The following is a 23,832-nucleotide window of genomic DNA, read 5'->3' as shown; positions in this document are numbered from 1 at the left end:
ACTTTGCACCTTTTGTGCCCCTTGTGAATGTATATGCCCTTGAATGTAGCATTGGCGAGTGTCCTTCGTCAGAAGATTGTGCCCAGCCCTCAAGGACCGCAGAGTGGCCTGTCATGTGGCTCTGTGTATGTCATAGTAGTATGTCACATACGGTCCTGGCAATAGTTATGATCTTCACCTGTTCTCCACTCCTGTGCCTCCGATCTTCAGCCTGCCCTCTTCTTCCAATCCTACATTTTTACCAACACCACTTTGCACTCGCTTTGCTCACTCACTATTAGTTGTCCAAGTTCTTCATTGTAAGGTCTCCATTGCCAATAAAATACATATCATTGCCTTTATTAGGATAAGTTACTTACCTTCTGTAATGCTCTTCTGGTGACTTCTCTATCTGCTCACAGATACCGGAACTTTAAACTATTCCTGGCCACTAGACTGGATCCACCATTCTTTAAAGCAATTGTTCCTATACGCCACAGGTGGTGCCATCAGACTCTTATGACCTTGTGTCAACCCCAGAAGTGACAGTAGGGCCACATCTAGGCACCATCCCTGCATCCTAACATCAGATAACATGCGAAAACACTAACTTGGGACCTTTTCTGAATGTACTGTTGTTCACGTCACAGAAAGGGAAGGCAGGTGTACTGTGTGCAATCTGTGATTAAATAAGAGTATTCACTAGAAAGAGCCTTACTGAAGATAGGTAACTTGCTCTTCTGATGTATACTGCAGATTCCTAACCTTTAGAATAGATACCCAAACAGAACCTACCAAAAGGTGGCAGTTTGGAGGAGTAGACTCAAGCTAAAAAGCCCTGCAAGATCAACAGACAGGATGACCCACTCTGTGGACTTGCCTTTTAGGGCAGTAGTGCTTGGGGAATATGTGTACCGATGCCGATGTTGCATCTTGACAGACATCCACAACAGGAACTGCCTTTGCCAATGAGGTTGCAGGAGCTTAACTCTTGTAGAATGGGCCTGTTTGCCTCTGGAATCTTCTTTGTTAGAGTGTAGAGTTTCTTTATGCTTAGGATAATCCCCTTAAACAGTCTTCTTCAGCCACCTTCCTTTTGGCACTGTCACACCCCATGAAGAGCCGATCATCATGATGATACTCCTGCATATGTTCTCTGTAGAAGCCAAAAGCTGTTTTGGAATCAAGCCAGTGGAGTCTGTCCACCACTTTGAGGGAAGTGGCAAAGATAAAAACACAGGTAGGGTAATCAACTGTCCTATCTGAAAGGGCAAATCTACTTTAGGCAGAAAGGTGATCCATGTCCTACGAATCAGTTGGTCGGTGTTAGACCTGGCACCATTGGCGTGGGTCTCCTTCCATTTTTTGCTGCTGCTTCTTATGTTTTTGCTAGTTTTAGATGATTTTGGGCACTGTGAAACTGCTATACAGTGCAAGTGCTCCCTATGGTAAATTGATGTTTGGATTAGTGACTCTATGATTGGCTTGTTTGGTTTACTTGTCAGACCCTTGTACAGTGCACTGCGTGTGCCCAGGGCATGTAAATCAAATGCTGCTGGTGGGCTTGCAACGCGGATTGTGCTACCCGCCGGAGCAGCTTGTAAAATGTGTCTCAGGTCTGCCATTGCAGAGCCTGTGTGCATTATGATACTGCCATGTTGACTGGGCAAGTGCACCCACTTGCCAGTCCCTAAACCTTCCCTTTTATACCTATTAGTCACCCCTAAGGTAGGCCCAAGAGCAGGGTGTATTGTAGGTAAAAGGTAGGACAAGCCCTGATGTCTGTGACATGTCCGGATAGTAAATTACAGCCATTTTCGTTTTTCACTATTGCATGTCTACCTGTTCTCCATAGGCCAGTATGGGCAGTTTGATTATACCATCTTATAATCCTAACTGACTCAGGGAACTAGTTAGAAATTCGAGTTTAGTATGCCTGAACAGATCATCATATTGAAAAAGATCTTCAAGGGCTTGAACTTGAGCTTGCCTCCTGCCTGAAGTCTCAGGGATACAAGACTTCACCCCTCCTGCTTGCCTGCATCTAGAACTGTGGTTTTAGCTGCTGCAGAAGAAACTGACTACACCAACGCCGGCGAGTGACATTGTCTCCAGCACTGAAGCGTGAGCGTTGCTCTGACTTGCACTGTAGACCCAACGCCGGCCGCCGTGCCACATCGACGCCAGCGACCAACGCCGTAACCTGCCAGAAGCCGTTAGCTCTGCTCCAACTTGTGTCGTGGTCCCGACACCTGCTGCTGGGCCGGATGGACTTTGAAGCTGACATCGACATCGCAGAGCTTATCCTCAATGTGGGTGACCGAGAATCCATCAACAGCACGACATCGTAAGGAACCGTGGTTTCGGCGCCATCGTGATGGCACCTCCCCGATGCAGTAAGGAACTGTCGTCTCACCTCCCCTGCACTGCAGCAAGGAACCGAGTCTACACCTCCCATGGGATCCTAAGGAACCGACGCCGCGCAGCTCCAACAAAGCTGCACCTCCCCGACGCCATAAGCTGTCTTTGTTTTTCATTGCTTTTCCAAGGTACTGTTCTTTGGGGGTTTGTTTGATTCCGGGTCTGACGCCGAGCACCCCCCGGTCGGCGCTGTACTTTGGGATTTCTCCTGTCACAACTTCGTGATAACTCACATTGGAGTTATCTGTTGCTAGAGACTGGTTTTAAGTTAACCTATTTTTAAGCATATCTTGAGTACAGTATTGTGGATTTCTGATAGATACATCTGCCGTGTGGATTCCTCACCTTCTTTTTGCCACTCTAGAGAATGCTCACTGCCCGTTATTCTGCAGTCTCCAGTATCCGATGCAAGGAGCCTTGGGGGACGCGTTTCAGTTGAGTTGGGAAGGAGGACTCCTTTACGCGTTTTCTCCCATACCTTTGATTCCTCGGGTTCTGAGGAAAATTCGCCAAGACCGGGCCCAAGTCATATTGATTGCCCCGGATTGGCCAAGAAGGGTGTGGTACTCAGACCTTCTCCACCTCTCCTCTCACCCGCCGCTCCCTCTCCCTTTCAGGTCAGATCTCCTCTCCCAGATGGAGGGGCAGGTTCTACACCCCCACCTCCAGACCTTACACCTTCATGCCTGGAGATTGAACGGGGCAACCTGAGTTCTTTTTCTCTCCCGCCTGACGTGGTGGATGTCATCTTATCAGCCAGGCGTGACTCCACTAAGTCCATCTATTCTTATAGGTGGTCGAAATTTGTCTCTTGGTGTGGGGAGAAGTCTATAGACCCTTTTTAGTGCCCATTTATCTGATGTTCTTCAGTTTGCCCTATCTCTGGCGGGAGAGAAAAAGAACTCAGGTTGCCCCGTTCAATCTCCAGGCATGAAGGTGTAAGGTCTGGAGGTGGGGGTGTAGAACCTGCCCCTCCATCTGGGAGAGGAGATCTGCCCTGAAAGGGAGACGGAGCGGCGGGTGAGAGGAGAGGTGGAGAAGGTCTGAGTACCACACCCTTCTTGGCCAATCCGGGGCAATCAATATGACTTGGGCTCGGTCTTGGCGAATTTTCCTCAGAACCCGAGGAATCAAAGGTATGGGAGGAAACGCGTAAAGGAGTCGTCCTTCCCAACTCAACTGAAACGCGTCCCCCAAGGCTCCTTGCATCGGATACTGGAGACTGCAGAATAACGGGCAGTGAGCATTCTCTAGAGTGGCAAAAAGATGGTGAGGAATCCACAGGCAGATATTGTATCTACCAGAAAAAGCGTTACCGAAGGTAAGTAACTTGTTCTTTTGTTGTTTGGTCTTGTGTTATATCTATATAAAATACTTATTTTTATAATACAAGCTGTGTGGTGTCTATCTGTAGTGTTGTCACTGTATTACTATATGTGTTCACAAATACTTTACACACTGCCTCTGAGATAAGTCTGCCTGCTTGTGCCAAGCAACCAAGAGGGTGAGCAGGGGTTATTTTAGGAGTGTAGCCCCTTACCCTGACTAGACGCAAGGGTCCCTATTTGGTCAAAGGTACCTACCTCTGCCCACTAGAGATCTCCAAATCTAACAGTTGGGAAAGACAATGATGCACGCAAGTTCCATTGACAGTGTGTTCACTACACTGACACAGAGTGCAAAAGTGATAGCAATAAGAAAACACTTTCTGATGGTCAGGAGCCTCAAGGGACATCTCTGCATGTGATTAAATTGCTTGTGCATGAGGAAAGTGAGGACCAAATTAATAAATGCATGGCCACGTGATTTCAAAGAGGGAAGGCTGGTTTGGCAAACAAAAAGGTTGAAATTATTATTATTATTATTATTATGCTGGCATGTAATCTTTTAACTGTACCCCTCAAAGCCTTGCAGCACTAACAACAAAACAAACACAATAATCTGATAACTTGGTCTATAAGGAATCAAGATTATTGTCTCTACACCTGGCCAACAACTTTTTCAGCGCACAGAATAAATGTTGGCCGAGGTGTGTTTGGCTGTGAGGATCCCATCCACAATTTCAGATGGCTTATCAAAACTGCTCAGTTATCATCATTCAGTCTCCACACATGGAGGTGTAGAATGTAGAGATTTGAGTGCAGGGTACAGCCCTGAAGCTGAGTAGCAGGACCTTCCAAAGCAGTAGCGAAATGAGAGGGCAAATGATCAGGTTCAAGAGATATCAGTACCACAATCTCCTGGCCCAGTCTATAACTATCATGATGACTCAGGCTGGGTCTGTCCTCACTTTCTTTAGAACTTGAGGCCGGAAATGTAAAATCGCATCATGCCTCCTACCAGCTTCTATGCTGAATCAGAGCAGCTTTGGTAGGGGGGCTTTGTTGATGTAAGAAGGAGAATGTAGAAGATTGTGGTCCTTGTTTATGTGAATGGCTTCGGCATCCACCACATCCTCTGGGACCGTGCAAGGATTGAGTTGGCTGTTGGACTGGCTGTGAGAGCGGGCATTGTCTGTATGCCAGTTCCATTAGTGGAGCTCCTGAACTTTCTGTATTGTTTATGGAATTGGCAGGCTGGCGAGAGAAACCCTAGGGACACTTCTTTAAATTTCAAAGGTGCCAAAATAGACTTTTTCCTGAAAAGTCTTGAGCCATGGAAGTGCATTTCCATGAAATCCCAAGAAAATGCAGTGTGCTCATCGAAGCATGCTGGCTGAGGAGCACTACACATGGCGCAACCCAGAGAGCCTGTAGTATTAAAGCCAGTATTTAGGACGTACTTCGCAATATCCTGCCCATCTTGCATGGTGTAGGAAAAGGTTGGCAAGAAGTCTTATGGAACGGCCGGCAAGATCTTCCTGGGCGAGTCCCACAGGGCTGAGCCCAGAGGACAAAGCACATTCAGAGATCATAAGGCTGGGTTAGTTGGAGAGAATAAATTCCTCCTAAACGCATCAATACACTTAGATTCCCTCTCCGTAGAAGCAGAGGGAAAGCAATTGTGTTAACCTTACTGGTGACGCACCACCACGCTTTCTGGAATCAAATGCTGGGTGAGGCACTGCTGGATCACAAGGGGCTGCCAGGCATCCGGTCATGGCTTCATCCTAGTGGTTGTCACAGTGTCCATAAATGTCTCATTGAAGGGCAACAGTGGTTCGATAGAAACAAGCTCTGGCTGAAGAATTTCAGTTTTTCACAGTGGGCTTTTAAGTTGTAGATCAAGGACTTCAGAATGGGGTCCTAGGATGAACCTTGAACTTAAGCTTACCTGCTGACTATGAGCGGGACAGAGATTTGGTGCAAGAATGGCTCTGTGATCTAGAGCAGGAGCGACCACCCGATCTTGTAGGGTGACCTCTTCTTCACAAAATTTTCAAAACTATTTTGACACTAACTTCAGCTGCTGTTTTTAAAGTTTTGGGGTGATTCATCAAGCGGGGACAGAGAAAAAGCAGGGCCCCTAAATGTTTTTTTCCCATGCATATTTCTATAGGGATTTTGAACAGCTTGAGCCACTGGATAGAATTACATCAAATTTGGCAGAAAGCTAGCTCTTGGTCCTGAAAGAGTGCTTTTTGTGGTTTAGTGTAAATCCGTTTACTAGTTTTTGAGAAATTAAAAGAAATCCAAATTTGTATCTAGAGGCGCAAAGCCTCCCCCAATACTAACGATCTTGTGCAGAGATCTGATTGGCTGCCAACACCTCATCCAGAAAATATTGGTCAGCCATCTTGGGACTCAGACTCAGCTGAGTTCCAAAGAAAAATATTTAAAAAAATGAGAATAGGGTAGGGATAGCCTGACCCTTAGCACTGGTGCTGGGGTCCCCCAGGGACCCCGCCATGGCAAAAAGCATTTAAAAAAATTAATTGCGGTGATATTGTGAAGATTCACGGCTAAACTAAAACAAATAAACAAGCGTGGTCTCCCACTTTTGTTTAAACATCAGCCCCCAGGTAGGCCAGATCCCGGGGGCAAGCGTATATTAAACATTGCAGGATTCAGGCTGCAAAATAAGTAACTATGAAATGTATGTAAAAAGAAAAACGATTGTTCAGCGGAGAAGCGCCTTGAAGCGGTTTGAGATGCATCCATGTGGCCAATGCAGCCCCTGTGGACTGCTGACAGAGGAGTAAAGTAACTAGAATACTACTTGTCACGGTAGGCACAGTGGGAAAGCAATATTGAAATAAGCATGGGTAAAAAAATTGTGTTAAGAACCTGTGTGGGTAAAATGACCTATTGGAGACCCATTCTTTCCCCCAACAAAGTCTCATAAATAGTCCAAGAGCCCCCCTAACAACTACTCCCCCCCCATTTCTCTGAGAGGCTGCAGTATTTTTGTGGACCCCGGGCAGCCCCTCTCTGTTTTCCTTGTGAAGCAGCTCATGTGTGCAGGGTGTTTGCCGCTTGGACGTAGGTGGACATGCTGCCTTTTATCGCCCCAGATTTTAAGAGTTTCAGACTTTCAGAGAGGGGCAAGAAACTATGGGAGGGTGGCAAGTCACTACACAACAGTAGAGAGGGGGTTTGGCGCAAGAACATAGAACGGGCAAGGAAGGAGGTGTGAGGTGGAGGGACAATGGGCAAGCAAGGATGCAGGAGGGGACATAGGGAACGCACAAACTAGAGGGGAGCAAACAACGACAACGGCAGAAGACGAAAAAAATTGATGCAGGTGCTCTCTTTTTCCCTTTTTATGTTTTTTTAGTCAAATGTCAAAACAGAATTTCCCCTTTGGGTAAGTTTTCTATAGCACCCACACTTGCGTACACAACATTCAATTCAGAGAGGAGCAAAGAGGAAAATATAAAAATAATAACTTCATGAAAAATATACAATTTATTCAGATATATTTTAAAAACACAGTATACAATGTAATTTGATACAAAAAATGTAATAATACATATAAAAAATATACACAAGTGGGAAACAAAAGTAAGGAAAATATGGTTCCTATTAAAATGAGGCGATACAATAGTCCAAAACGCAATCCTACTCTAATGCATGTATAACTATCGTGATCAGAGTCGTTGTTTCACAGACTTAGCGTATCGCTACTCAAGGATTGCATTGACGCGTTTCGGTGGGCACATAATTTAGAGAGCCAGCACCTTCTTCAGGATATAATATATGAATCCCACATATACATCAAATATCTGAAATACAAGAACAGTACACAATATAAGATACATAGTTAAATAAAATGAAATTACATAGAAACATTGTTAAAAACAATAATTATATTTTTACAACACCTCAAAGCTCCAAACTATGTCATCCTGATCACATTCATACACATGTTCTACATTTTTGATCGCATTAGCATATCCTAGAAATTCATAGAGACACATATTGAAATAACTCAGCATTGCCTTCCATAGGGTACACATAACCATCTTTAGCCTAGATCGATATATATATATATATATATACATATATATATATATATATGCACAACTTTTTCCTGTCATTGCCCCGAATGCGCCTCCCCAACCGCCATCAATAATTAATTTGACAAATATGGAACTATCAGTTGAGGAAGAACAAACACTCAATGTAGGACTGTCGTTTTTGCCCAGGCGCAGAGTTTAACTACGTCCAAACTCAGATTGACATCTTCAAATTTGCTAGACTTTTGAAGCTTAAAAAACATTTTTCTTTGAACCCTGGTTCTAGGAGTGGAGTTTTAAACCCTGGTGACAGTGAGGCCTCATTGGGTGAACTCAATGTACAAGATATGGATCTCATGTTGGATTTCCAACCTTCCGGTGGAATATATGAGAATGATGACAATGGAGAAAGCTCTGGGAGACAAACATCAGATGACTCTTCAGATCTTTTGAGCCAAGCAGATGAGGTAGCAAGATCAGAAGGATTGGTCATCAATGCCAGTGATCCGACTGGTTTTCGTCCCAGATCTCGATATATCCCTTATACTGCACGAGACAACATTGACATTTTCAACGACTTGGTGGTGAATGATTTAAAAAACTTGGAGAAGTGTACCAGTTTATGTAATAAAAAATTTAGCAAGCAAGAAAAAGCTCAGACAGCCCTTATTAATAAAATCAAGCAAGAGGAAAATTGTATAGTACGTAACGCTGATAAGGGCGGAAATGTGGTCCTCTGGGACAGACAGAAATATCTATCTGAGGCTTATAAGCAATTAAACAACAGATCTTGCTATGTAAGAGTTAAACAAGAGATTATGTTCAACAGTCATGCACAGTACAACTCGGAACTTGAAAACTGGTATGGTCAGTCTTTGATTACCCATGATGAGTTTAAATATCTTATAATAACCAATCCGGTAACTCCAGTTTTTTATTTGCTCCCAAAGGTGCATAAGGATGTGTGTAACCCCCCTGGTAGGCCGATCATTTCAGCCATAGGTAGTGGGTTAGAAAATACCTCCAAGTTCATCGACTCATTTCTGAACCCCCTAGCTGCACAACTACCATCATACATTTTGGATACAGGGGAGTTTCTGAAGTCCATTTATGATATACCCTGGGAGGAGGATTTAATTTTGGTGACTATTGATGTTACCACGTTGTACACAAGCATCAAACATAGCGATGGATTGAATGCCATTAGACACTTCCTGGGGACAAGACCAATCAAACTGTGGGCTCACACACATATGTTGTTATCAATGGTTTCCACCTGCCTTAAGAATAACTTCTTCATCTTCAATGATGAATTGTTCCATCAAACCTGTGGTACTGCGATGGGCACCTGCTTCGCCCCCAGCTATGCTAATTTGCATATGGGCTGGTGGGAGGAGCAGGTGATCCGGAAGCAGTGCCAAGTTGAATGGGAGAACAACATCCTACATTGGAGTCGTTTTATCGACGACTTGTTTGTTGCCTGGAGAGGCCCTTTAGTAGATCTAAATCTCTTTCTGGCTAAGATACAAAAGAATAGTTTAAATTTGAAATTCACTAGTACCGTCAGCACAGAATCTGTTAACTTTTTGGACCTTACAGTTTACATTAAGGATAATAAGGTACAAACTAAAATATACAGGAAAGAGACCTCCGGAAATACTGTGCTGCATGCCAGTAGTTTCCATCCTACCTGCTTAGTAAACAGTATCCCCTATGGGGAGGGTCTAAGGGTTTTAAGGAATTGCAGCGTCCCAAAGGATAGGGAGCGTGCATTAACTGAACTCCAGCTACGTTTCAAGCAGAGGGGGTACAGTGACAACTGTCTTAATACATCATTTGACAAAGTCAAGAAAAAAACTAGAGAAGAGGTTCTCTTCAAAGAAAAGAAGATGAAAAAGCAAGCAGACAATCAATGTAGGTTGATCACGAACTACAATAAATTGCATGGATCAGTGAGGAAGATTTTGACCCGACATTGGCATGTCATTAAAAATGACCCAATTATAGGTCCCTCACTAACTAATAGACCTCTTATTACCTTTCATAAGGCAAGATCCTTTAAGCAAATGCTAGTGAAGACCACATTAACTAAGGCAAAGAAAAAAGTGAAGAACAAAAAGAGTAATTGGTTGTCCAGAAAGGATGGGTTCTTAAAATGTAGTAAATGTAAGGCTTGTGAACACGGGAAAAATACAAGTACATACCAACCAGGCCTGTCTAACAGAACAAAAAAGATAAGAGGTCAATTTGACTGCAAGACGGACTTTTCGATTTATGTTTTGTGTTGTGGATGTAACCTACAGTATGTAGGTAGTACAATTAAACCTGTTCATCAACGTGTACTCCAGCACTTAAGGGCGATTAAGAATGCGGATAGATCCTATCCAGTCGCCCGGCACTTCGAAAAATTCCATGATAAAAATCCAAGCAGTCTGACCTATTTTGTGATTGATTCTGTACCCCTAAATGAAAGAGGGGGAGATAGGGTTAAAAAGCTTCGCAAACTGGAGTCATGGTACATAGTTGAACTAAATTCAAAGAGCCCTTATGGATTGAATATCGAAGAAGATCTGTACACACATCTGTGAATTTCTGTTGTAATTACAATAAGGATTTTACTTGTAGTATGATTAGCTTCCTGCATAACGAGAATCATTTCTTCTTGAGTTTAAGTTTATAACAATTCTTGTTATTGGCTTTTAGAATCTTTTGTTATCACATGTGAATGATAGAACTGAATTAGTCTTGCCCACTAGGGCTTTATTTGGAGAAACCCTTTGGGGTCCCTTTTTTTACGTGTATTCGGGGTAATACTTGAGAACTGTTGGATATGAATGAAATTTTTGAATATAACCTGTCTCAGGTAGTTCCTGCAGTTTATTTGCCCACTTGGGCTGAATCTGTGCAAAATAGCTGTGAGAGCATCTTTATCTATGATGAGGATCTGAACGAAAAAAACACGAAATTGTAGCGTTTATTTGTTTATTTTACACCGCTATAACTGCTGAGTTTAAAAGGTTTTTATTTACATTTGGTAAAAGTCTTTGTGCCAACGGACCTCTAAATGAAATTAATCACAACAGAATGCACGTAAACACGTACTTTTGAAGTCGATGTAAATATTTCTTTCAGTTCTATTGTTTCTGAAGTCACGTGATACATCACGTGATACCATAGCACTTTAAATGTTTGTACGTATATGTTATACCTTATCGTGACCAAGCCTGCTGGGTCAGGCGAAACGCGTTGACAGCGACTAAGGAATAAAAAGAAGGTTTTTCCATCACGTTGTGTCGTCTTCTCTTCGAAAAGCTGTTCGAGGTTTTGAGCACTATATATATATATATATATATATATATATATATATATATCTATAGCATTTCTTCTCTTGGTAGTGCCTCCCCATTCAGGGAATATTGCTCCCATAACCCTGCTATATTCAGTAATGGTCGATATTGCCAATAGACATGTAAATAATATTGCTCACATATTACCTGGCAGCATTAGGCATGAGTACCTATTCGGCTGGTGGGACTAAATAATAACTGACAAAAACTCAACATGGGGACACAAAGAATCTCAAGATTTCCAAACTGACACCACGATACCTCTATCAGGTTATCTAGGTTTAGGAAAAAGACCCAAAACAGAACACTGTTTTAATATGCGCCAAACTCTTATGCTGAGATGAGATTACAACATCTTTATATCACACACTTTTTTTAGGAAATAGTAGCTCCCACAGTTGCCTCAGAGTCAGAAATTCCTGATAGTTCACCAAGATAATTAAACAACAGGGGGTGGTGATGGACAGAGTTTCTGAATTAAGCAGAATACTCTCACCCAGTCAAGAAATCAGGGCTTAATCCAACACCGTTTTTTAGCTCACTGCACCATCCCAGCTCAGAACCTGGCTATATGCAAATTAGTCTATCCCTGGCCCAGTGCATCATGGGAACAGGGCAAACCAAACTACCAAGCCAATTCTTTCACTGGGAAGGAAACAAGCTACCGGGGAGAGTATTCTGCTTAATTCAGAAACTCTGTCCATCACCACCCCCTGTTGTTTAATTATTTTGTCCACCATAAGCGTAGAAGGGTCTACTCAGACGTGAGTCCCTTGCTCATTGCACCATCAGGATTCAAGCAAGCCGGGCCGAAGACGGCTGAAATGCCAGAAACCGGTCCCCGGAAGCTTGTTTCCTTCCCAGTGAAGTACATCAGTTAACAGTCTTCTCCCATTTCACTTAGAGCTCTCATACAAAAGGACAAGAGTGTCACAGATTTGTTTTATGTAATAGTACCTGCTTATTTCCAAAGAGACGGGTAGTCAGGTCAGACGCCTCGTTCGATCTGTAAAAAGTCGCCATTCATGGTCGAGTTTAAATACTATTCCTATTCCTAACTTGCATTTGCATACGGCGTGATCTGATTGTTACCGTTAGTGTTTCCAGTTCATACTAATGCTTCCGGTTTGAAAAAGATCGTTTCTACTGGTGCATCCGATTTTGAGGATATCAAAAAAGAGCAAAAGTAAAAACGGACAAATTCGTCACGAATTTGCTAACGCTCGCCCCTCATATGCACGATCGCAGGAGGGCTTGAAACTATGCTTTACTGTAGTAACACCCGACATCAGAGTACGTGTCAAAGAGAGAACATATCTTAATGACATCATCATTCTAATATCAGAAAATGCCATTGTGCCACAAATGCGGGTATCATAATATATATAGCATAGTAATATACACAACCTATTTATTTACATTAACATTTGCATTTAAGGCACGATAAAAAGTGAGATTTCAACGTACTCATACCTATATCTATTCCTTGCATCAGTACAATTGAGGATACATATTGTCCAAAATGGCCGCTCTCGTAGTAATACACTCCATTATACTACATCTAGACGCACTCTAGGATAATTACATTTGTTATATGAACAACAAAATACATGCATGCCACTCATTAAACTTGTTCAGAGTCATAATTACTAGTAATATCGGTTTTATACATTGATAGTGATAGAACATTTGTGCATAATGGCAAACGTATATTGTATATCTATGGAAATACATACCATACATGATGATTATGAATAATTACTGTCAAAGTCCTAGCATTGTACCAATAAAATGTGATGATTTGTGTATAATGTTTATATATATATATATATATATATATATATATATATATATATATATATATATATATATATATTGTTTAATTTATATATATATATATATATATATATATATATATATATATATATATATATATATATATATATAAACATTATACACAAATCATCACATTTTATTGGTACAATGCTAGGACTTTGACAGTAATTATTCATAATCATCATGTCACCATTAGGAGTAAACATTATCCTGACATTTCTAATTATTGGCAACAGGCTATTCAGCCTGTTGCCAATAATTAATAAACCTATCATGGTTTATTTTATAATCGGTCATTTTAACAGCAGTCCGGAACAGAAACCCAAATAGATATTAACCCACCCGAATAGTATCAGGAAATGTGGGGACTTATTATGGGTATTACATAGGCCTTATCAGACATTCCCATTCCCCTTTTTAATTGAATCCGTTCCTAACAGTGTTCAAGTGGGAGATATACCATTGCTCACGCATTTTCCTTTTGGATGGCATGTTTCCTCCTCTTTTACCAATTTTAACTCTCTCAAGGATAAACCACATGAAATCATTTTCAATGTGACCAGCCTCAAGAAAATGCATCACCAGTGGTGCAGTTATTTTTTTAGTTTTAATGGCAGAGCTATGTTCTTGGAACCTGACACGTGCTTCCCTCCCTGTCTCCCCAACATAGCCAAGACCACAGGGACACAGTAGGAAATACACAACATTCTTGCTCCTACAGTTACTCATAGTTTTGGATTTCAATACAAAGCCATTATGTGACATTTCAGTGGTCTGCAAACATTGTGGACAAATATTACATGTACCACATTTAACATTTCCTATTACTACAGTATTCTCCAGTTTTCTCTGATTCGCTTGATTATCTTCTCTGTAGGTGTGTACTAGTAGGTCACGTAAGTTTTTATTCTTCTTGAAGGCAAAGAGGGGTTTTTCAAGTTTTATAGATTCATCGTGGTTTAGAATATGCCAGTTCTTATTGACAACATTCTTGATTTAGTTACTTAAGGTGGAGAACTTACTGACAAACACAACTTTATTGAGAGGTTCCTTCTTTTTCTCAATTTTGTTTACCAAGGCATCCCGATCATAGAACCTTGCTCTCTGAATAGAGTGGGATAAAAGTTTTTTAGGGTATCCCCTATCTTTGAATTTGTTTTTGAGAATTTCAGAATGTTTATAGAAGTCCTCAAGTTCTGAACAATTCCTCCTTAGTCGGAGGAACTGACCAAACGGAATGCTTTCTCTCTGCGATTTCGGATGAAAACTTGAAAAGTGGTATTTTTTGCCATCGGTTTAGTAAAAAGTTCAACTTCTAGAATTCCATTCACTTCCTTGATGGATATATCCAAGAAGTCAACTTTTTAGGTACTATGGTAAGATGTCAACCTAAGATTAGGATCACCTAGATTTAACCATAATAAAAATTAATCGAGAAGTTCAACTGAACCTTCCCAAATAAAAAAGATTTTGTCAATGTAGCTGTACCTGCCCGCTACATTTTCGAAGAAAGGAGCTAGTTCGTTTTAAACATGTTTTGCTTCAAACTGTCCAATGTAAAGGCAAGCCAGGCTGGGGGCACAAGTGGACCCCATGCTGGTCCATGCTGGTCCCCTACAGCTGTTTGAAATACTCCTCCTTGAATAGACAGACATTATTCATAAGGATGAGTCTCACACATTCAACAATAAATTCCTTGTTCGCTCCTTGGGAGTCTAGGATACTGTCAATCACACCAACGGTGTCTTTTTGGGGAATATTGTTGTAGAGCTGAGGTCTTCAAACTTTTGGATGCCGAGACCACCTTGTCAACATTTTTAGGCGTAAGGACCCCCTCCTGACAAAAAGTTCTAAACTCTTTGTGGGTGAGAAGAGTACCCAAGTGACTGCACGATGAGCGATGCAACAGTGTGAGAGTAGGGTAAAAGGAGTGACTGCAGGGTGAGTGAGGTGACCATATGAATTTGGGTTTGGCTGTAAGTGCAGAGTGGGACGAATTAATGCATGGTTAGTGTTGGCCTTGTTTGAGTGAGCTACAGATTGAGCAGTGAGGGGCGGACAGGTGAGTGAAGTGTCACATGAGTGCAGGGTGAGTAGTGTGCTCATGTGACTGCAGGGTGAGGTACAGGGTGAACAACACAAGCGCATTGTTAGTGCAGAGTGATCACTGTGAGTGCAGGGTGAGCGGGTGAATGTTGTGAGGGCATGGTGATCAGTGTGAGTGCATTGTGACCACTGTTAGTGCAGGGTGAGCAGGTGAATGGTGTGAGTGCATTGTGATCAGTGTGAGTGCATTGTGATCAGTGTGAGTGCATTGTGATGAGTGTGAGTGCATTGTGATCAGTGTGAGTGCATTCTGATCGCTGTGAGTGCATTGTGATCGCTATTAGTGCAGGGCGAGCGTGAAAGTGAAGGCGAGAATGAGGAGTGAGTTGTCTGAATGCAGGGTGCATTCCCAGAAACTTGAAGTATAGGGTTTCAGATACAAGTTAAACTATTGCTATAATGGCATTAATCAGGGATCGAGGGTGGAGGAAATAAATAATGTGCCGATACAGCTCATTATTTTGATGGCCCAGAAATAAGCAGTCACCTAAAGCTGTATGTTTAGCACTTATCTGTGAATACTTAGAACAGCAAATATAAATAGCTAGCACTTTTAATTGTGTTCTAGGGCTGCCTCTAAGATCCATGACTGCTAATTAAAGAGAACAAAGATAGCTAATTAATACATACTTTTTTATTTATAACTCTATTTAGTGTGAAGAGCAGTGCTCTGCGGGCTCTTTTAACAACACACGGCAGGCATTTTTCTTTTGGCTACCCAACCTTTATATTTCTTTTCATTAAATGCATTCTCACACTACAGCAGTAAGTGTAAAAATACAAATGTAAGGAATAGGCAGAGTAAGACCCAGGGGGTACTGGAACCATTAAAAAATTAAACCTAGGTAACCAGTTAACAAAGGCATGTACGTATGCAAATGGTCTTTAAAGACCTGTGAAAAGCTCAGGCGGCCAGAGATAAGACTCCAGACACCTCCCAGCTGAGCCCCCAGCAGCGTGAGCTGCACTGCAGCAGCCCGGGCTGAGAGACAATACGGGGAAGGAGGGGGGCTGAAGCTATGGGCCTCGGCAGAAGTGTGAAGGGAATGCGCGACCCCCTTCCTATCATTCCACGGCCCCCCTGGGGGTCGCGCCCCACAGTTTGAAGACCCCTGGTGTAGAGAGACTCAATGTCCAGAGTAACCAGACACTGAGTCTCTCCACAAAATTTCTTACCCTCAATCAAAGAGATCATGTGTGCAGAGTCCCTAACATAAGATCTCATACCGCACACTATGGGTCTTAGAAAATGGTCCACATATTTGGTGATAGGTTCAAGCAGAGAATCAATGCTGCTGACTATCGGTCCCATGGGAGGGTCAACATAATTTTTGTCAGTCTCGCCGATGCCGAGACTGACTGGTGTGCTTCTCTGATCGCTGATTGAAATACTTTTTGCAAATTGAAAGTTCCAAAAAGTGCACGACGACCACTTTCTAACCATCTGTTGCGTGACAAATTTGGCAACATACGCAAACAGATATAAAGTACGCCGATTTTTAGAGGAGGACTAATTCGCGCAGTCCTGTTTGTTTTTTCAAGGGTCACAACTGCTGATCTACTGTTTTGTCCCGAGGAAGGTCTCACTGATTTATTCTACCGAAGACCGAAACATCGACTACTGAGTCCCATTCCTGTCATTGTGATTAAAACATATAGATGATGTATTTATGATATTGTGATAATACTCATCGTCTTTGTATTATACTGGACTCCCTTCATGAATGAAATATAGGCTGATTTTACAATTCTTTATTTCATTAATTTTGATCTGTGTCTATGACCTGAAATTGTTGATCTGTATCCTGTTTTTGAATTGAATAAGCAATATATAAATCAACCATTTGTATCAAAAAGTTCTCCTACTCAGTGTCTCTTTCTAGTTGTATGATTAATTGATTTAAGATAGCTGATTAACTCTGACTACTTTCTGATATTCATTTATTATTGCAGTTTCTGATTAGTCTGCCAGGATTACTGAGAATTACTTTTTCTTATCCTGAACTGGAAAGCAATTATCAAAAAATAAATCCCTTGCTGGCACTGTTACCTATCTTTCAAAGACGCCCAAGCCTGCAAGGGTTGACTGGGTTTTCCCACTCCCGCCTTTTTCTGAATGTTCGATAGGTGGCTTGCATTACCGGATGCGGAGGGGAATATCATGGATTACAAATTTAATAGAGAAAATTAAAGCCATCATAACAAATAAGTATGGAATTTTCTTTTGTGACCCGTTGTGGTGGATCAGTCGGACCTGGAAGTCAATACAATAACTGCGAGAGATGCAGTGCTCAAGAGTAATGCTCTAAAGATGGTAAGCCCATGCCACAATGGGAACGGCGAGCCATTAATTTGGCAGCAGCTAAACGAGGGTGAGTAGATCCACAGACAAAAGATCAAATTTGGGCATCCACCCAACGTAGTGTGGATAAGGAAACTACAATCGTAAACATTCCAAGTACATAAGTAAAACGGGGTAAGGTGAGCATTCTAATGGCCTGTACTCTTCCCCACATGGAAAAATCTAAGAGAGATCATTTAGCATAATCAGTTTCCATTTGTGTTATAAGGGAAGAGAAATTGTCTGAGACCACATTTACCAATCCCCTATTGACCAAAATACCCAAATATTTTAATTGTGATGATTTCCAACAGAAGGGATATCCATGAATTGATGTTTTTGTGGTACCAAAAGAAAGCCGAAGAGCCTCACTTTTATCCCAGTTCACTTTGTAATCAGAATGGACTGCAAAGCCATCAAGAATCTGAAGTAGAGTAGGCAAACAGTGAGGAAGATCTTTTAACGTGAGAAGAATGTCATCAGCATACAAGTATAATTTAGAAACACCTCCTGCTATAGGGATCCCTTGAATCTGTGGTGAGTGATGAATATGTGAGGCAAGGGGTTTTATTGCAAGCAAAAATAAAAGGGGAGAAAGGGGACAACCTTGGTGGTATCCCCTTCGGATTGGAAAAGGATCTGAGAGAAAACCATCACAGTTGTCCGGAGCTATTGGATTGTCGTACAGAAGACAAACTTGAGTAATTAATTGATCGTCTAGGCCAAAGCACTTCATGGCTGCAAAAAGATATCTCCAGTCAATGCGGTTGAATGCTTTTTCTGCATCCAATGAGAGAGCAACAGCATCTTCCGTCAACTCCTTTGAAGACCAGTGTCCTAAGGTGGTTCCTCGAAGAGCGCCCAGGGACAAAGCTAACCTGTGAAATATGAATAAGAGAGGAAGTAATTTTACGAAGTCGTGCCGCTAGAATGCTTGCCAAGATCTTAACATCTCAATTAGTGAGATGGGCCGATAGCTACCACAATCAAGCGGGTCTTTGCCGGGGTTGGGTATAACCTCAATGACCTCTCTATTAGAAGTGGAACCGAGTGAGTCTGTTTGAGCTGCCTCATGACAGACGGAATGTAAAGTATCAACTGTTTGTGTTCCAGTCCATTTATAAAACTCTGCAGGCAATTTGGCGATGGCTGTGGCGATTTCTTCTTTGCTAATGTCACCACCCAGAAAGTATCTACCCGCATCAGTGAGGCAAGGGAGGTCAATGTCTGCAAGATAGGTATACTAATTGATCCTCAGTTACTGAAGTTTCAGGGGTGTCAAGTTTTTTTATAAAGGATGCAAAAGTGTTTACAATATCTTGCGGTTTAGTAAGAATCTCACCTGTTTGTATACGTATTGCAGGAATAGCCTTAGCTGCCTCACGCTGTTTTAATTGTGCTGCAAGTAATCGTCCTGTTTTCTCCCCTTGTTCATAATGTCTACCTTTCAGGCGTTGAAGAGTGTACTCCGCTTTGGAGGTATATAGGTTATTAAGCTCCATCTTAGCAAGCTACAGCTTACGACGGTTGTGTATTGTGGGATGAGAGGAGTATAAATGTGTGAGTGAAGTAATTTGAGTCTCTAATTCAATACAACGAAGGGATGCTGACTTATTGGCCTCAGCGGCATCTCTCATTAGTTGACCATGAATAGTTGCTTTTGCAGTGGCCCAGACTGTTCTGAAGGAGGCAACTAATGATTTATTAATAGCTAAATAATCAGAGAGATGAGAACATAGTAGGTTGAGCGGTATCTTTGAATATTCAAACGCCATGGCTTGCGGCCTGGAGAGGTTAAACCTATTTCTAGAGCAAGAACAGGAGAGTGGTCTGAAATTGAATTTCCAAGATATTAGATTCAGTAGTAATTGCAACTATCGAATGCGAAATAAGAAAATAATCTATCCTAGATTGGGTACCATGAGTAGAAGAGAAGAAGGTGTACTCCTGATCAGAGGGGTGGCAAAGGCGCAACTGATCCACTAGTCCATGATCCGATTTTAAGTCTCCCAATAAAGCTCTGTCTCTCTGGTTACATCTATCCAGGTGGCCTGTTCTATAAATTACAGCATCGTGGGCAAGATTTCAGTCACCACCAATGACACAGCGAAATGCACCGATTTCTACCAAGAAATGATTCAAAATGAGAAAAAAGGAACGTTTGGCTCCCATCGGAGCATATACTGAGCCCACACAAAACATTCTGTCTCCTATTTTTAACTTTTCAAAAACATATCTGCCTTCTGGATAAACCCAGGTTTTAACAATCGTAACGGGTATAGATTTGTGAAGTAGAATAGCCACTCTGCATTTCCGTGGTTGGCTCTCCTGAGGGAGAAGTTGTGTCATCAGTCCATAATGAATAACTTTTCCCACACAGTCTCGCCATAATTTAGAAGACTCTAAGGCATCTACATGAGTTTTCTGCAAAAGAGCAATATTGGTTCTTTTTGTTTGTAGATAGGACAGTACTTTCTTGCGCCTAATAAAATGTGTAGGGCCATGAACATTCCACGAGATAATTCGTAATGGGTGAGTAGTGGAGATATTAACTGCTGTGTGTGTTAGGGGTAAAGATGCTAAATTCTGAGGAAGAGTAAAAATAAAAGTAGATTATGGAAATAAGAATCTATTCAGGGGAGGAAGGGATATTATGAGAAAGGTGAATATGAAAAAGAGAGAAGAGTCAATGTAGAGAAAAAGGGTGGATGAAGAAGGAAAAAAGTAGAGAATAATTAAAAAGCACTAATTATTATTTAGACTAACAAGTAAGAAGAAAGAGGTACAAGACAATGAAGAGAAAAGTGTAGATGTACTAAGTAAGAGCAACCCAATACCAGGGGGAATTTTGGGGCTATATGCGCCGGGGGAGCCCCAAACGGCTGCAAAGTGAGCAACAATGACATAATTATGCCACAATATTAACCATAATGAATGTGCATAAAATAATAAAAATGAATAAATATTTAAATATATAAATATATGAACCATTGCATGTGTAAGGAAAGATATGAGTAATATTAAAGGTTAATCCGAGAGGGAAAGGAAGGGATAAGAGAAGACAAATAATAAAAAAGAAGACAATCAATGTCATAAATACACACACATAATCTTTGCACGGTATAAAAAGACAATATACTATTAAATTTTGCTAAAGTTAAATTACAATTAAATAATGCAGGAGTTGAATAATGAGACAATTAAATATTATTATAGGCAATTAGTTAAATACTTAGCAAAGTAAAATAATATATTAAATAGGTAATTGTATGAATATATGCTAAATAGAGAAAGAGAAGGAAAAAGGGGAAGAAAAAAGTATAAAGAAGAATCTAAGGAAAGAAAGCATTATTTCTAAGCTTTCAATCTATGTACACTGGAGGATAATGAAGAAATATATAAAGATAAGTTTGGCATTTTAAAATTAAGTCTATATGGAGATCAGTTAAACATATTTCATACTATATTAATAACAATGACATATTAATCTATTTAAATGTTATCATTACTAGATATTATGACAATTAGATAAATAGTAAAATATTATCATACATTTTACAGTTCGAAGAATATAACCCAATCAAAGTTTTTTTCTTTTTTTCCCTTTTCATGACAATATGAGAATAGTTCAACTTTATTATGTATATATTACCAGATACGGGAGGGACGAGTCCATCACTACTGTGTGCGCCGGTTGGGGAAGGAAGAGGGATCTGCCATCGACCCAATGCCGGTTCGTGAGCCACCACTGCAGCTGCTGTGCAGTGCCCTCCGAGATCTGGATGTAATCGGACAGGGCCCCCTGATGCTGCGCCCACTGGAACTTCAGGTCCCACTGCAGAGCCAGCATATGCCATCTGGTATGAGTGACCATCAGGAGGCCATAAGGCCCAGCAGCCTCAGGGTCATCCTGACCGTAACCCAGGATATAGGCTGAAAGATCGAAATCATAGCCTGAATATCCTGGACTCGGGAGGATAAGCCTGAAACTGCGTCATATCCAGAACCGCTCCGATAAAGAGGAGCTTCTGAGAGGGAATTAGGTGCGACTAAGGCACATTGATGGAGAACCCCAGCAAATGCTGGAGGTCGGTCGTAGTCTGATGGTGGGAGAAGACTGTCTGGGGGGAGCCCGCCTTGAACAGGCAGTCATCAAGATAGGGGAAGACTGGAACCCCTGATCTGCGCAGATGAGCAGCGACCACCGCCATCACTTTAGTGAATACCCGAGGGGCGATGATAAGGCCAAAGGGGAGCACGGTAAACTGAAAGTGCTTGTGACCTACTGTGAACCGCAGGTAACGCTAGTGGGTTGGCAAGACGGGAATGTGGAAATAAGCATCCTGCAGGTCCAATGCTACCATCCAGTCTCCCAAGTCCAGGGCAGACAAGACATGAGCCAGAGTTAACAGCTATGCTTCTGCTCTCTGCCCACTTTATTACATTTTTGTACTTAAAAAACACAAGTAAAGGTCTGATGCTGCTGCTGTCTCATTTTTTCAGATTTGATGGATATCGTAAACAAGCATTTGCAATGCAATAGGTCTCGCATTAGGAAAGTGTGAGCTATTGGTATTGTAAATGACAAATGTTTTTAATATGTGTTGGCTTTGAAAATATATAAATTAATAGCATTGTTATTCACAAAGCCAATAGCTTACACTTTCCTAATGCGAGTCCTATTGGCTATGGCAATGCTTATTGGTAGCAAGCAAGGACAGTGCTGTTGTGGTGCCGAGTGATGATGTGGTTGGGCTGGGTGATGTGGTGGTGCCCCTGAGTGATGTGGTTGTGTACCTGAGTGATGTGGTGGTGCCCCTTAGTGGTGCCCCTGAGTGATGTGGTGGTGTCCCCGAGTGATGTGGTGGTGTCCCCAGTGATGTGGTGGTGTCCCCGAGTGATGTGGTGGTGTTCCTGAGTGATGTGGTGGTGCCCCTTAGCTGTGCCCCTGAGTGATGTGGTGGCATCCCTGGATGATGTGGTGGTGTTCCTGAGTGATGTGGTGGTGTCCCTGAGTGATGTTGTGGTGTCCCCGAGTGATGTGATGGTGTCCCTGACTGATGTATTGGTGTTCCTGAGTGATGTGGTGGTGTCCCTGAGTGATGTGGTGGTGTCCCTGAGTGATGTGGTGGTGTTCCCGAGTGATGTGTGATGTGGTGGTGTCCCTGAGTGATGTGGTGGTGTCCCTGAGTGATATGATGGTGTCCCTGGGTGATGTGGTGGTGTCCCCGAGTGATGTTGTGGTGTTCCTGAGTGATGTGGTGGTGTCCCTGAGTGATGTGGTGGTGTCCCTGAGTGATGTGGTGGTGTTCCCGAGTGATGTGTGATGTGGTGGTGTCCCTGAGTGATGTGGTGGTGTCCCTGAGTGATGTGATGGTATCCCTGAGTGACGTGGTGGTGTCCCTGAGTGATGTGGTGGTGTTCCTGAATGATGTGTTGTCCCTGAGTGATGTGGTTGTGTTCCTGAGTGATGTGGTTGTGTTCCTGAGTGATGTGGTGGTGTCTGTGAGTGATGTGGTGGTGTCTGTGAGTGATGTGGTGGTGCCCCTGAGTGATGTGGTGGTGCCCCTGAGTGATGTGGTGGTGTCTGTGAGTGATGTGGTGGTGCCCCTGAGTGATGTGGTGGTGCCACTGAGTGATGTGGTGGTGCCACTGAGTGATGTGGTGGTGCCCCTGAGTGATGTGGTGGTGCCCCTGAGTGATGTGGTGCTGCAGCACAGAGACTGAAGCTAAGAACACGCCGGGTTGAGTGCTACAAACCGCGTTCAGTTTCAAAGTACAGAATGATGGAGCCGGGAAAAAGCAAGGGACAATGTTTATCGAGCGTAATCATCTGCTCGATGGGGGCGTGGCTTAGCAAGCCACGATGGCGGCTGTGTCCTGCTGAGGCTCCGCGATCGGGCTAGCATCTTGCCCAGTTCCCGAGATCGCCGGGAGCCTCAACTCGCCAAATACAGCACCTGTGATGCCCCCGCGCACTGGGGCATCCTTCGAGTGACCTGAAACTGCCGCGGGCAGACGGCGCGAGCCAGACTGTCTTCTGCCGAAACCGAGTGGCGCCGACCCTGAAAATGGCGGGCGCAGCTCTGACCTGCGGACGTGTGAGCCACCGAGAGCCGGCTCCCTAAACGGCGGCCCCGGAGGACGCGGCCAGCCGACAACTGCGGAGGAACCTGCGGAGGCGGTGAAACCAACCCACGGGGGTGCGCACCAGACAGCGTCTTCCTCCGTTCCGGAGCCCCGACACACAAGATGGCGGCCGCCGCCCCGGGGCTCCGATGCACCGGAGCTATTCTCCCGCCGGGAGCCTGATCGGCCCCCGGATTTGGCCAGCCTGCCACCGCGGACTGCGAGGAGCCGGCGACCGCGCCACCTGCACAGGGCTGGGCACTCCAGAAACCCGT

The 23,832-nt window shown here is 42.8% G+C and overlaps 1 protein-coding gene across 2 annotated transcripts in view; it reads left to right on the top strand.

The window, feature by feature from the left end:
* Window positions 1–23,832, top strand: part of TMEM237 (transmembrane protein 237) — a 205,692-nt gene that overhangs the window by 171,374 nt on the left and 10,486 nt on the right. The window lies entirely within an intron of this gene.

The sequence above is a fragment of the Lissotriton vulgaris genome, chromosome 2_1 (genome assembly GCF_964263255.1).
Source record: "Lissotriton vulgaris chromosome 2_1, aLisVul1.2, whole genome shotgun sequence".
In the NCBI taxonomy this organism is placed as follows: domain Eukaryota; kingdom Metazoa; phylum Chordata; class Amphibia; order Caudata; family Salamandridae; genus Lissotriton; species Lissotriton vulgaris.
This window is presented reverse-complemented; position numbering and strand designations above follow the sequence as displayed.